Consider the following 14,061-nt stretch of genomic DNA (forward strand, 5'->3'; position numbering starts at 1 on the left):
AATTCGTGTTGTTTGATGTTTTAGGGACTCCTGAGAAAACCAGAAAACCAGGCTGTCGTCTTGTGAAATAGTGGATGTAAAGAATCTAGCTAGCTAAAGCATTTACTGTAAATTGAATGTAAAATTGTGTAAGCTTGCCTTGCAATGCAGCTGAAGTAACATAGCTAGCTATTTACTTGCTTGTTGTGTAGTGGAGGATAAAAATAATTGTATGCCTATGGATGTGTAGCTAGCTACAGTATGTAGCCGATCTGTGTGTGAAAACATTAGTTTCTGAACTAATATTCATACCAATCTATGAACCTCAACTATCATAGTTGTTGTATCAACTTTAATGAAGCCTATGGATAGAGTAGAATATAATAACTGTATTGTGCCAAGGATGCAAGTCCTATATACACATGTACTGTCGTTATTACCACGCATGAGATTCCTACATTGTAGCCTGTACATTGAATATATTCACTGATCATATACTCTTCCTTGGCAAAAAAAGGTGCGGTTCAGGTATGAATCTCTGAGACATTCTTTTTCAGTCATATCAAACTCCATTATTTGAATGACTCTGTGTCTGCATGTATGTATTACAATTATACATTTCAACAGTGTTTACCACTTCTGCTCCTGGGACATCAATGATTACACATTACAACTATGCAATAGACTATAAACATGATTGATTTGTAATTCATCTTATGGATAGCCCCCTTTTTTCAATTTCGCCTAATATGACATACCCAAATCTAACTGCCTGTAGMTCAGGCCCTGAAGCAAGGATATGCATATTCTTGGTACCATTTGAAAGGACACACTTTGATGTTTGTAGAATAGTAGGAGACAGTAGGAGAATATAACACAATAGATCTAGTAGAAGAAAAAAAAAGTTTCTTTTTTGCATTTTCTTTCTACCACCATCTTTGAAATGCAAMAGAAAGGTCCCAAATCTAGCCATCACTCTGGTTGTAATTCCGATAGTGTCCACAATATGGCAGCAGTGTATGTGCAAAGTATCAAACTGATAAATTGAAGTATGAGCAAGCTACATGAAATTTAGTGTGAAGTCACCCAAGTACGTTTGGGCAAATTGTGAAGGACACATTTACATTACATTTTTCTGCAAGAATATCATAAAATCTGTATACTTGGACTATGATTTAGCTTTTCCAGTATTAGTAGCCATATTGTAAGTTCAACATTTACAAAACACCCAGTTTTCATAACTTCATAACTCTCAATATTCTTGCAATTCTTTTCCAAAAGGAAAAGGCTTGCTCGCATAAGGTTAGCAGACAAATTTTGCGACAGATATGGGGTTTCATACTCAAAGCCCAGCTCATTGGCTATCTAGCTAGCTTTGTTTGAACCCGATTGGTGCTTATTTGACAAAGTTACAGTCAATCAAGTGAATAACTGCCAGTGCCATCGGCATGACATGAAGGCGTCGCTCTCTGAACAAATTTGGTGTCCTATAGGATATACTACACTCCTAATGATATAGTGAAGTCTAGTTACGTTCTAGGATCTCTGAGGAATAAATATGAACATCATTTGACTGGTTGAAACAACGTTTAGGGTTAGATTTTCACAGATTCCTTTCTTTGCAAATTGAACGAGTGGAAATACAAAATCGATCGTGCATGCTATATGGACCTTTTTAGGATATGAAAAAGGATTTTATCTATCAAAACAACACTTCATGTTATCTCTGAGACCTTTGGGATGATAAATCAGAGAAAGATTTCAGAATGTAAATACACATTTCACCTTCAGAGGTGAATTTATCAAACCTAATGCGGTGAAAACAGTGTTTTGTTGTTAGGAGCTCTCCTCAAACAACAGCATGGCATTTTTTTGTAGTAATAGCTACTGTAAATTGGACAGTGCAGTTATATTAACAAGAATTTTCAGCCCATATAAGACACTTATATGTACCGACATTTGTTGCTTCTTTAAAATCTGCAATTGTGTCACAAGGCGCTGCATGATTTACAACTGCCCCGTTGACGGGACACCTATCCCTAATCATATATACAGAAAAAAACTATGCATATCTAACTCCCTTCATCTGCATTAATCTGAGGACACAGGATAGTATTTCAATGAGATACTTAATTTCAACCAGTGGAGAATGTGAAACGTTTTATTGAAAGAAGTTCATTATCCAGGTGTTATAAATACATAAATGCAATATAATTATGATCATTGTAACATTATAAATACAAGTTCAATCTGTACTTCAATGCACCCATGGTGTGCATTATAAAACGAAGAAGAAAGACGAGGTGGGGAGAGAGGTGTAGAAGACAGAAAGGGAAAGAGGTAATAACAGTGGCAGACATCATATGATTCATGAATTACAGTGCTACCCTAATATTCTCTCAGTTCATCACAATTGTGGTGTCTCCTAACCAGCCTTGGGCCCCCAGTTGGCCCGAAGGTTATCTTATCTTCTTATGAGCGGGTGAGGTGACGATGACGGGACTGGTTCCTCTCTCAGTGAAAATGGTTGTGTTTATGTGGTGTAAATTTGAAAATTAGCAGCTGACATCTTACGAGTTTTTTAATTAATGCATGTGAGACAGGTTCCAAGTATAAAAAGACAGGCAGAGATAGAGAAAAAGATCACAGAACAGTTTAATTACCTCWGGTTATGGACACTTTTGCCAGCAATAAAGCTTCCACGGCCTGTTCCTCGGACAGTGAACATCTGGCAATATCTACATTTTCGACCCCTTGGTTTCTCTGAAAGTAAAGAAAACAGCTTATTTTTTATAGATATGAAAACAATAACTGAGATATGACCATTCAATTTAAATCAGCAGATGTCCTTTTTGGGATATGTCAACACAGCCCAGTGCTGCTTACCTGAGATGCCATCTTCGTAGGTTTCCGCTTTGAAAAAATTWAAAAATAAAACATAAGTTGCTTTCAGGAAAATTATTTTTAATTGAAAATAAAAAAGGTTTTGCTCTCGACAAAAATACAAGTGTACCTCCATAGCATATAACAATTTGCCTGTGACTAACCACACTTTCATACAAACGTGCTACTGTATGCAGAATTCTTGAAGCACAACCGAAGATATCCTGCCAGCACACCCACAAGCAAGCCACTCAGAAGCAGAATGATGACGCGTGGAAGTGGGAAAGGAATGAGATGGGAACAGCAATTTGTTGCAAGTTGGGGAGGAGGGCTATTATCTGAACAATAGATTATTCGACCTTTACTAAAGAATAGTCTAATAGCCGAGCTAGGTGTGAAACCCCCCCTCCTATCACAGACCAGATTTGACCTAAAGTAATGACTTTTCAAATAAGTTACCTCAAACGTTGTGTTGGCTGACAATTTGTTAGCTACGCTGTCCTTACGAACCACATAGCATATCATTACAGCAGTATGTACCATTATGTTAGCTAGCTACCTAACGTGAGTAGCTATACATCAAACTTGTCAGCATATTAACTATAGGCTAACTAACTACCCAACGTTTATTGACTTGATTATTCTCGTCATTCTTAGCTTAGCTAAATGGTATAGTCGTTATGCTTTCTCAATAGACATTCGGGTGCTTTCGTAAATTCACTCTGGCTATCTATAGGCTCGACAATAGAACGAGACAATAGAACGAGTCAAAATTCACCCAAGGCTGACAAACGGCTTGGCTAAACTGGATCACTAGCGTGAGCCCATAGTAAATTAAATTAAATGGATTYGAATGTTCACAGAGCCTGTTTTGACTGCAGTGATGCTTAGAATTCCATAAAATATGTATCCCTTTTTATTTTACCACTACAATCTGTTTTTCGGACGAAACTGGAAAAAACCAACTTGTGTAGAAAGTAAACATCCGCACCTTGATGGTGTCAACTGTGTTTATGTCTCTGTAAAGTAGGGACATTTTTTTWACTTCTGACTATTTCTGGTCCAGCGATCGATGACAAACGAGCTCACTGTCCAGACTAACRTAATTACAAAGAGGAGATTCTCCTGATTTAAAATGGTTCCTGTGTAACAGTATGGCTTCCGTCCCTCTCCTCACCCCTACCTGGGTTTAAACCAGAGACCCTCTGCACACATAGACAACAGCCACCCTCGAAGCATCGTTACCCATTGCTCCACAAAAGCCACAGYCCTTGCAGAGCTAGGGGAACTACTACTTCAAGGTCTCAGTGCGAGTGATGTCCCCGATTGAAACGCTATTAGCGCACACCCCGCAAACTAGCCATTTCACACCTTTACACCCAACTTGAAAAAAATCTAAATATACACATTGCGAGATATTTGGCGAAATAGACAGACATGCCTATATTTCCCCTATAGGAAACAATGGGAAGACTGCAGACTTCCAATATTATTTTTGTTGTTTACATTTTGTTGTTTACATTTTAACTATAAAACAACGTAAGCAGATCTCATTGCCAACAATAGCGAAGCAGGCATTGTGACATTGAACAATAAGCTGGGAATAGAACGTTCGGAAGGCGAGTTGGTGCCACGGTGCTCAGTAGATCTAATAGGAGCTGGCAGGGTGAAAAATGCACTAAAATAAGGCCTGTTTTTTCACGATTACTTCAAAATGACAGCAAGCAGCTGGGAAATATGGACATTTTATGAAACTGGGCTCCACGGCAGATGCAATTAACTTGTTTTTATCAGAAAAGAACACTGTTAAAAATGTCATGTGTCCAGCCTACTATCTACATGGAATTCAGATCACTCTCGTCTGAGTGTACCAGTGCGCAGAATAATAACTTTACGAGCCGACAACACCCGTTGAATATGGCCGGTGTCAGTAAACGTTGGGRAAAAAGCATAAATCAATTGTTTCCAGCAGCACATTTACAGTCACCAACACCCTGGTTAACACGAAAACTGCCTTACCAGCTCTGCTAGGGCGAGTAAAATGGTCAAAGTTGTCTCATTTGTGTCTGGAAGTAGCTAACCAACATTACCTTGGATGCTTGACTGCCGTTGTAAGGCCAGAACGCTCAAATCAACCCTACTCCTCGCGCTCCGAGAGCGACACGGTCTGAGTTTACAAACGGACAAGTTTTCTCTGAATGGAATCACCATAATATTAATCAAATTAATTAAGCCAAATTTCTTAAAATCAATCCCATTTACTATGCTATTACAAAAAAGGTTTTAAATTCTCTGGTAATGCCAATACGAAATACTATCAAATGCTTCTCAAAGATGCCCTCTGGTGGTCAAACTAGCAATAACTTACAGTAACAGAAGAAATGGCAGAGAATTAAATGACGTGCCACCGAATGCTGCAGCAGCACGCCGGGTGTGCCGCAGTATGACACAACTTTTAAAGGAGGAACCACTGTACCTAGGTGTCTGGTTAGACTGTAAACTCTCCTTCCAGACTCACATTAATTAAACCTGTTATGGACAGGGGGCAGTGTTTCCACTTTGAACGAATTGCGTACCCAAACGGAATTTCCTCCTACTCTGCCCCAGAAGGTAATACATGCATATTATTATTACTATTGTATAGAAAACACTCTGAAGTTTCTAMAACTGTTTGAATTATGTCTGTAAGTAKAACAGAACTCATTTGGCAGACAAAAACCTGAGAAGACTTCCAAACAGGAAGTGAGAACTCGATTTTCAAAAAAGTGCCAAATGATACCCCATATAGTTATGGATAAGCAAACACTTCCTAGGGCTTCCACTAGATGTCACCGTCTTTAGATTGTGGTTATATGATTCTACTATAAAGGAGGGGCTCATAGGAGCTATTTTACTGAGTGGTCTTCAGAAATTCCCAGTCTCGTTTTGCGCGCGAGCGCAAGAGAGTGCTCTCGTTCCAATGCTCTTTCTTCAGACAAGGAAATTCTCCGGTTGGATCCTTATTGATGATTAATGTTAAACACATCCTAAATATGGATTGCATACATCATTTGACTTGTTTCTACGACCTGTAACGGAACGTTTTGAGTTTTTGTCTGGAGGGATTGCTCGTGCGTCATGAAAATGGATTCGTGGGCTGAACATGCTAACAACAAGTGGCTAAATGATGGGCTTTATGGAACTTTTCAGTCATTTATTGTCGAACTGGGAATCCTGGGAGTGCATTCTGATGAAGTTATTCGAAGGTAAGTGCATATTTATAGTGTTTTTGTAGCTTCTGTTGACGCCAAAATGGCAACTATTTCTTTGGCTGGATTGTGCTCTGAGCGCCGTTCTCAGATTATTCTTTTTCAGTAAAGTTTATTTTGAAATCTGACACAGCGGTTGCATAGAGGATAAGTTTATCTTTAATTTGGTGAATAACACTTGCATCTTTTATCAATGTTTATTATGAGTATTTCTGCAAAATCACCGGATGTTTTGGAATCAAAACATTACTGCACGTAATGCGCCAATGTAAACTGAGATTTTGGAAGTATGCTTGGGGACATTGTCCATTTGAAAGCACCATTTGCACCCAAAGTTTTAACTTCCTGACTGATGTCCTTGAGATGTTGCTTCAATATACTCCACATACATTTTCCTGCCTCATGAAGCCATCTATTTTGTGAAGTGTACCAGTCCTCCTGCAGCAAAGCACACCCACAACATGATGCTGCACAACCTGCTTTACGTTTGGGATGGTGTTCTTCGGCTTGCAAGTATCCCCCTTTTTGCTCCAAACATAACGATGGTCATATATGGCCAAACCGTCCTGTTTTTGTTTCATTGACCAGAGGATATTTCTCCAAAAATTACAATCTCTATCCCCATGTGCAGTTTGCAAACCGTAGTCTGGCCTTTTTTATTACGGTTTTGGAGTGGTGGCTTCTTCCTTGCTGAGCGGCCTTTCAGGTTATGTTGATATACGACTCGTTTTAACTGTGGATATAGATACTTTCTTGTACCTGTTTCCTCCAGCATCTCACAAGGTCCTTTGCTGTTGTTCTGGTTGATTTTGCGCTTCTCGCACCAAAGTATGTTTAATCTCTAGGAGACAGAACGCGTCTCCTTCCTGAGCGGTATGACGGCTGGCGTGGTCCCATGATGTTTATCCTTGCAATACTATTTGTTTGTACAGATGAACGTGTACCTTCAGGCATTGGAATTCCTCCAAAGGATGACAGACTTGTGGAGGTCTTCATTTTTTTTCTGAGGTCTTGGCTGATTTATTTTGATTTTCCCATGATGTCAAGCAAAGAGGCACTGAGTTTGAAGGTAGGCCTTGAAATACATCCACAGGTACACCTCAATTGACTCAAATTATGTTAATTAGCATATCAGAAAGCTTCTAAAGCCATGACATCATTTTCTGGAATTTTCCAAGCTGTTTAAATGCACAGTCAACTTAGTGTATGTAAACTTCTGACCCACTGGAATTGTGATACAGTGAATTATATCTGTCTGTAACAATTGTTTGAAACATTAGTTGTATCATGCACAAAGTAGATGTCCTAACCGACTTACCAAAACTATAGTTTGTTAACAGAAAAATTGTGGAGTGGTTGAAAAACRAATTTTAATGACTCCAACATAAGTGTATGTATACTTCCAACTTCAACTGTAGCTCACGTGGAGTATATCAGTTTAAGCAACTTTCAGTTTAGAGTGCTTGGAAATGGTTTGTCTCCGTGGATGTAAAGTTATGTCCTTTTTCCACAACTCCCACTCTTTAGCTACTCCAGATGCCATTGAGTTAAAGTAATCCAGGACTCCTGTGGGTGGGATTGAGGGCATGCCCTTGAGGCTCACCTGTAAGGCAGAGTATGACACAAAAAAACGTGGTCGTATTGATGCCATTTGGTGTCATMACACTTTGGAAGAGTGTCCCAAGCTCATTGACCCCAGAAAGTACCTCACCTTTGTCAACGAGATGTTTATGGGTGACCGCAGTGTCAGACATAGACGCGTTGTAACGGACTTCATACAGCTGACCCCTGCTGACCAAGGAGTCTATCAGTGCCATGCAGTATGTGAAATCGGAGGCCATACTACTATGGGACACTACATAAATATCATGGGCGAAGGTACTTTTCTGTTACATTTTTTCAGTACATTTTTATTATGAGTTACTCTAACCCACGGAGACTTACAATAACAACATTCAACTGAGGTGAGACAACCATGTAGCATGATCATCAGTCAATCAATTAAACAATCAACAAACCAACCATTTAATCAATCATGTTGAATTCTAACCCTATAACAGCATCTCCCATAGTTGATCAAAGAAAGGCCAACAATGGTGGACTGAACTGTACATACAACACTGGAATGATACGGTGGTCCCTTCTCCTAATACTGGAGTTACTTGAGGCAAGATCAATAACAAATTATTACACAAAAAATGCACTTGTACATTTATACTTCGCAGCCAATCAAAAATGAATGTAGATCTTTTGATGTGAAGTCTCTTGTTTATTGATGATTATTTGTGTTTAACCGGTTAATCATTGATCTGGTCTGCTAGCTGATGGCAGATTATGTCAAGGCTGAACATGACCTATCAATTATAATGGAGACACCATCTACAATACAGATTTACATTATATCAAACATTTAACTGAATCGTTTTACATATGTACAAATAAGGTGCCACGTGGCTCAAAAGACTACAACATTTGGATTCTACGGTTAATAGTTAACATTTACGAAAAATTTGAGCGTTTTATAAACCAGCTTCAAACATGTATGTTGGAAGACAGGAGGGTTTGTACTACTTAAAATAATATCCGATTTCATAGAATTTCACTGGAATAGTCACATGATTGCTCAATGACAATTTTACGCACGCCTCTCAGGTCTGTGTTTGTTAGAGGAAATGCCCACACAGGACAGGAAACCACACATAGCTTTAGTCCTCCGTTTGTGCAACTGCTATGTGAACAGAGCCAGTAGCAGTCTATGTGGTTGGAAGGGTGAGGGTTAGTAAAATGGTCTGCTAGTCTTGTGATGTTCATCATAATCGCAGGACTGCACTGTAAATACTTTTTTGTTCTAGTTGTCATGCGTACCTATTTTTTAGTTTTATTTGCTTGTTCTCTCCCCTGTTCTTGTCATGGTGGGTTATCGCTCTACTCCTTTCAGGTCTGTGTCTGTTAGAATAAATGCCCATACAGGACAGGAAACCACACATAGCATCTGCACAAACAAATGGATGCCTGATGTGAACAGCGTTAGTAGCAGTCTTTGTGGTTGGAAGGGTGAGGTGGAGAAAAGGAATCTGCTTGTCTTGTGATGTTCATCATTATCTCAGTTTGATGTGAAGGCTCGGGAGTGCACTGTACTACTATATACTGTACGTTTACACTATTTTGAAGGAAGTTATTATGAATTGTGAAACTGAGTGATATTTTGTGTGAATTATTGGCTACACCACTAGTTCAGAACTTCCCCATATACATTTTGGTTGTATTTATGTGTTCCCCAGAGTTATTTTGTGTACCCCAAAAAAACACAAGATAATAAAAGCTTGGTGTGTCATACAGTATATGGAAATTAGCCATTTGACCATTATCAACTGACAAACTACATACAAATGTGTGCACTATATCTGCAATCTTATAAAATAATCAAACATATAAAATAATCAAGCAATTATCAAATGCGTTTTTATATGTTTACACGCATAAACACCTCAGTAAAACCATATCTACACGTTTAAATGAATGGAAATGACCACTTCCACCTTAGGGTAAACTTTAAAGGTAGGGGGACTTAAAGAGGAGACGACCATGCACCAGCTGTTGCCACAAAACAAGTGAAGAATGTTTTTATTAGTCTCGCTTGCCAGGCTAAAGACAACTCTTGGAACTAGTCTTTATCACACGACAGCGAGTGACCAGGGGCTTTGAGTATGTTTTATGCTAATATTGGTTAAGCCTGGGTTGGTATCATAATGCTGATATTAGACAAACATTCTTTTTCTTTTTCTATCATGGAATGTGTAATTGGTGCTCATGAGTTAATTCTGTGTTGATCTTACATTCATTTCTGATGAAAGCAACAGCGTAATGGCTTTTTTCAAACAGTTTCATTTTTTGTTGAGGGAACTCAAACATTGTTACAACTCTTGTTTCACATCTATTACAGATCTATGCTTTTTTATTGTAGTTTTACTGATATAAAATAGTATTTATAAAAACGATAATCATCAGTGAGCATTGTCTTTACTCCAGATGGTTTGGAGGTGAGGTGCCCAAGGGTCCCTATCATTGGGAGAGAGGGCATGCCGAGAAAACGTGGTCATATTGAAGCTTCCTGGTGCCATCGCTCTTCAGTTGAAAAAGAAAAGCCAACAATGGTGGACCTCAACTGGACATACAACACTGGACTGATACTGTGGTCCCGTCTAATACTGGAGTTACTTAAGGTAAGATTAATAACAAAACATTTACTGTATGCTTTGCAGCCAATCATCGCATGTTGTGTTACCAATGGGGTTATGAGGTGTTTTACTGCATGTTATGATTCCTTAGAAAGTGATGTAACTATGTCAGAAGGGACAGTTGTGTCAGGACCCGGTGCGAGAAACAGTCACTAATAATCGTCAGAACCCAGAAGATGAGGCAGACACAGCAGTACTAGAGATGGTGGTTTAATTAAAGAACAAAATCTTCAGGCAAAGAAACTAAATCCACAATGTCCAAAAATAAAGCCAAGAGGCACAAAAATGGAAATCCTCCAAAATACAAAAGAAACTCCACAAAGTGGGAAAAAACAGCAGGGAAAAAACAAACCTCAAAAGACTACTCAAAATATACACAAGAACTAAACCAGAGAACCTCTGGAAAATCCAATAAAATAAATATCTGTAAAGAACAAGGCTTGGGCTGAGGCTGGGTGCTAACTTACAAACACTGAGCAAGGAACTGAGGAACACACAGGGTTTAAATACTAACAAGGGAATGACCTACAGGTGCAAACAATAATTAGAGCAAGAAAAACAAAAGGTACAAAAAAGGTGCAATGGGGACATCTAGTGACCAAAACCCGAACAGTCTTGGCCAAAACCTGACAAGTTGCTTATTGAATATATATTCTGTGTGCTACAGGTTCATCAAGGCAGAACATGACCCGTCAATCATCATGGAGAGACCAATCATCATGGAGAGACCAGATTTATATCAAACCCAAACATATTGCTGAATCATTTCAGATACACTAAGGTGTTGTGACGTGGCTCAAAAGAGTGCAGAGTTTGTATTCTGTGGATAATAGTTTACTCCAAATTTAAGAAAAAAATACTTTATTATTCACATTGTGTTATTTACAATTTCAATCATCAATATGTATGCAGGAAAGGTGGTTGGGTTTGAGCATTATAGTGGCAAAATTACAAACTCTGTTATGCACATCATTTGTATAAGCCCTAAATCTGTACATTTCCACTGTCTGTTTCTCTCATGTAAAGAAGAAGCCAGTGTTTTTCCTCTCTTGTATCTGAGTAACTTACTCATGTGGCCAAAGACAAAAGGGATGTCTAAGAGTGACCCGTGTTTTGGTCCATCCTGTTCTTTTCCTATCTTTCAAGGGCACAGCCGTGTGGAGATATGAAGAGAATAGAGGCTAGCTTGAGCAGCAGCAACAATTCCATCAGCAGAAAGGAGTAACAAAACTATAAAGGCTGAGACCCAACTCTTGTTTGTTGGGCTCTTGACTGTTGCACCTGTTGTGCGATTGCTAACCAGCTCCATTTTTGCAAATCTTACAATTCAAAATTCAAAAGGCACTCGCACATCTAAGCTATCTTTATTGCAGACCAATTTATGGCGTAAATTGTGACCTTCTCCTATATACAATAAGTGGTGGATTCTTAAAKTCAGCTGGCAAAGCTGGGTCCGATGATAAAACATGCCAGTGTTTCTTGACAATATCTCCCACTTTTCGCGAGAAAATATATGTGGTTGTGAATATTACAGTGGTTGTATGTGGTTGTGAGTGTTCTTTAGCTCRAGTGTGTCTTTTTTGTAGCATTTCATCTCGTGTTTTCGCCCAATGCCAAATTAAGAGTTTCATCCACACATTGTGGAGAGTAGCCTCTTCTTAGAAAACTATTGGGCATCTCCGCTGCTTTTTCTAGATAGTCCTCTGTGGAGTGGCATACTGTATACGGTGCAGTCTGAAAAACTGGTTTCTTGGAAGTCCTCTTTTTAATGGCTCAGGGTGGAAGCTGTCCCCCTGTAATAGAGTATTTTTTTCCGTTTCTTTTCTGTACAGAGTTGTAAACAGGGTTCCATTTGATTTCCCAATCCACATATCGAGGTAATGAACATGTTTAGTTTCACATTCAATAGTGAATTTGAGATTGGGGTCAATGTCATTGAGTAATGCGGGGCGGCAGGTAGCCTAATGGTTAGAGCGTTGGGCCTGTAACCAAAAGGTTGCTAGATCAAATCCCCGAGCTAACAAGATAAAAATCAGTCATTCTGCCCCTGAACAACGCAGTTAACCCATTGTTCCTAGGCTGTCATTGTAAATAATAATTTGTTATTAACTGACTTGCCTAGTTAACTTCTTTGATATAGGGGGCAGCATTTTCACATTTGGATAAATAGAGTGCGCAGAGTGAACTGCCTCCTACTCTGTACCAGATGCTAATATATGCATATTATTATTACTATTTGAWAGAAAACACTCTGAAGTTTCTAAAACTGTTTGAATGATTTCTGTGAGTATAACATAACTCATATGGCAGGCAAAAACCTGAGAAAAAATCCAAACAGGAAGTGAGAATTCTGAGGCTGGTCGATGTTCAACTCATCACCTATTCAAATCCCTGTAAGATATTGATCTGTTTGCACTTCCTACGCCTTCCACTAGATGTCAACAGTCTGTAGAACGTTGAATGAAGCCTCTACTGTGATCTGGGACCGGATGGGAGGTGTTTCAGTCAGTGGTCTGGCAGAGTGCCAGTTCTTGGTCATGCGCATTCCAAATGATATCCATTATTTCTGTAGACACAAAGGAATGCTCCGGTTGGAACGTTATTGGATATATATGATAACAACATCCTGAAGATTGATTCTCTACTTAGTTTTTTATTTTATTTTAATTTTAATTTTACTTTTCTCCCCAATTTTCATGGTATCCAATCGCTAGTAATTACTATCTTGTCTCATCCCTACAACTCCCGTACGGGCTCGGGAGAGACGAAGGTCGAAAGCCATGCGTCCTCCGAAGCACAACCCAACCAAGCCGCACTGCTTCTTAAGACAGCGCGCCTCCAACCCGGAAGCCAGCCGCACCAATGTGTCGGAGGAAACACCGTGCACCTGGCCCCCTTGGTTAGCGCGCACTGCGCCCGGCCCGCCACAGGAGTCACTGGTGCGCGATGAGACAAGGATATCCCTACCGGCCAAACCCTCCCTAACCCGGACGACGCTACATGCTTGTGAATCCAGAAATAGAGATAAAATTAATCACTAACCTTTGATGATCTTCATCAGATGACACTCATAGGACATCATGTTACACAATATATGTATGTTTTGTTCGATAATGTGCAATTTTATATCCACAAATCTCGGTTTACATTGGCGCCATGTTCAGAAATGCTTCCAAAATATCCGGAGAAATTGCAGAGAGCCACGTCAAATAACAGAAATACTCATCATAAATTTTGATGAAAGATACATGTTTTACATAGATTAAAGATACAACTTGTTCTTAATGCAACCGATTTCAAAAAAACTTTACGGACAAGCACACCATGCAATAATCTGAGAAGCGCTCAGTATAACAACATTCTCTCTCCATGTTGGAGTCAACAGAATACGAAATTACATCATAAATATTCCCTTACCTTTGATGATCTTCATCAGAATGCACTCCCAGGAATCCTAGTTCCACAATAAATCGTTGTTTTGTTCGATAATGTCCATTACTTATCTCCAAGTAGTTAGCACGTTTAGTACACATGTCCAAACGCTCGCGCAGATGCAGGCAAACTCGGACGAAAACTTCAAAAAGTTATATTACAGGTCGAATAAACTGGTCAAACTAAGTAGAGAATTTCAAGCGCTAGCTGTGCCACCAGAGACTCTGGGTTCGCGCCAGGCTCTGTCGCAGCCGGCCGCAACCGGAGGTCCGTGGGCGACG

The sequence above is a fragment of the Salvelinus sp. IW2-2015 genome, linkage group LG12 (genome assembly GCF_002910315.2).
Source record: "Salvelinus sp. IW2-2015 linkage group LG12, ASM291031v2, whole genome shotgun sequence".
NCBI lineage: Eukaryota > Metazoa > Chordata > Actinopteri > Salmoniformes > Salmonidae > Salvelinus > Salvelinus sp. IW2-2015.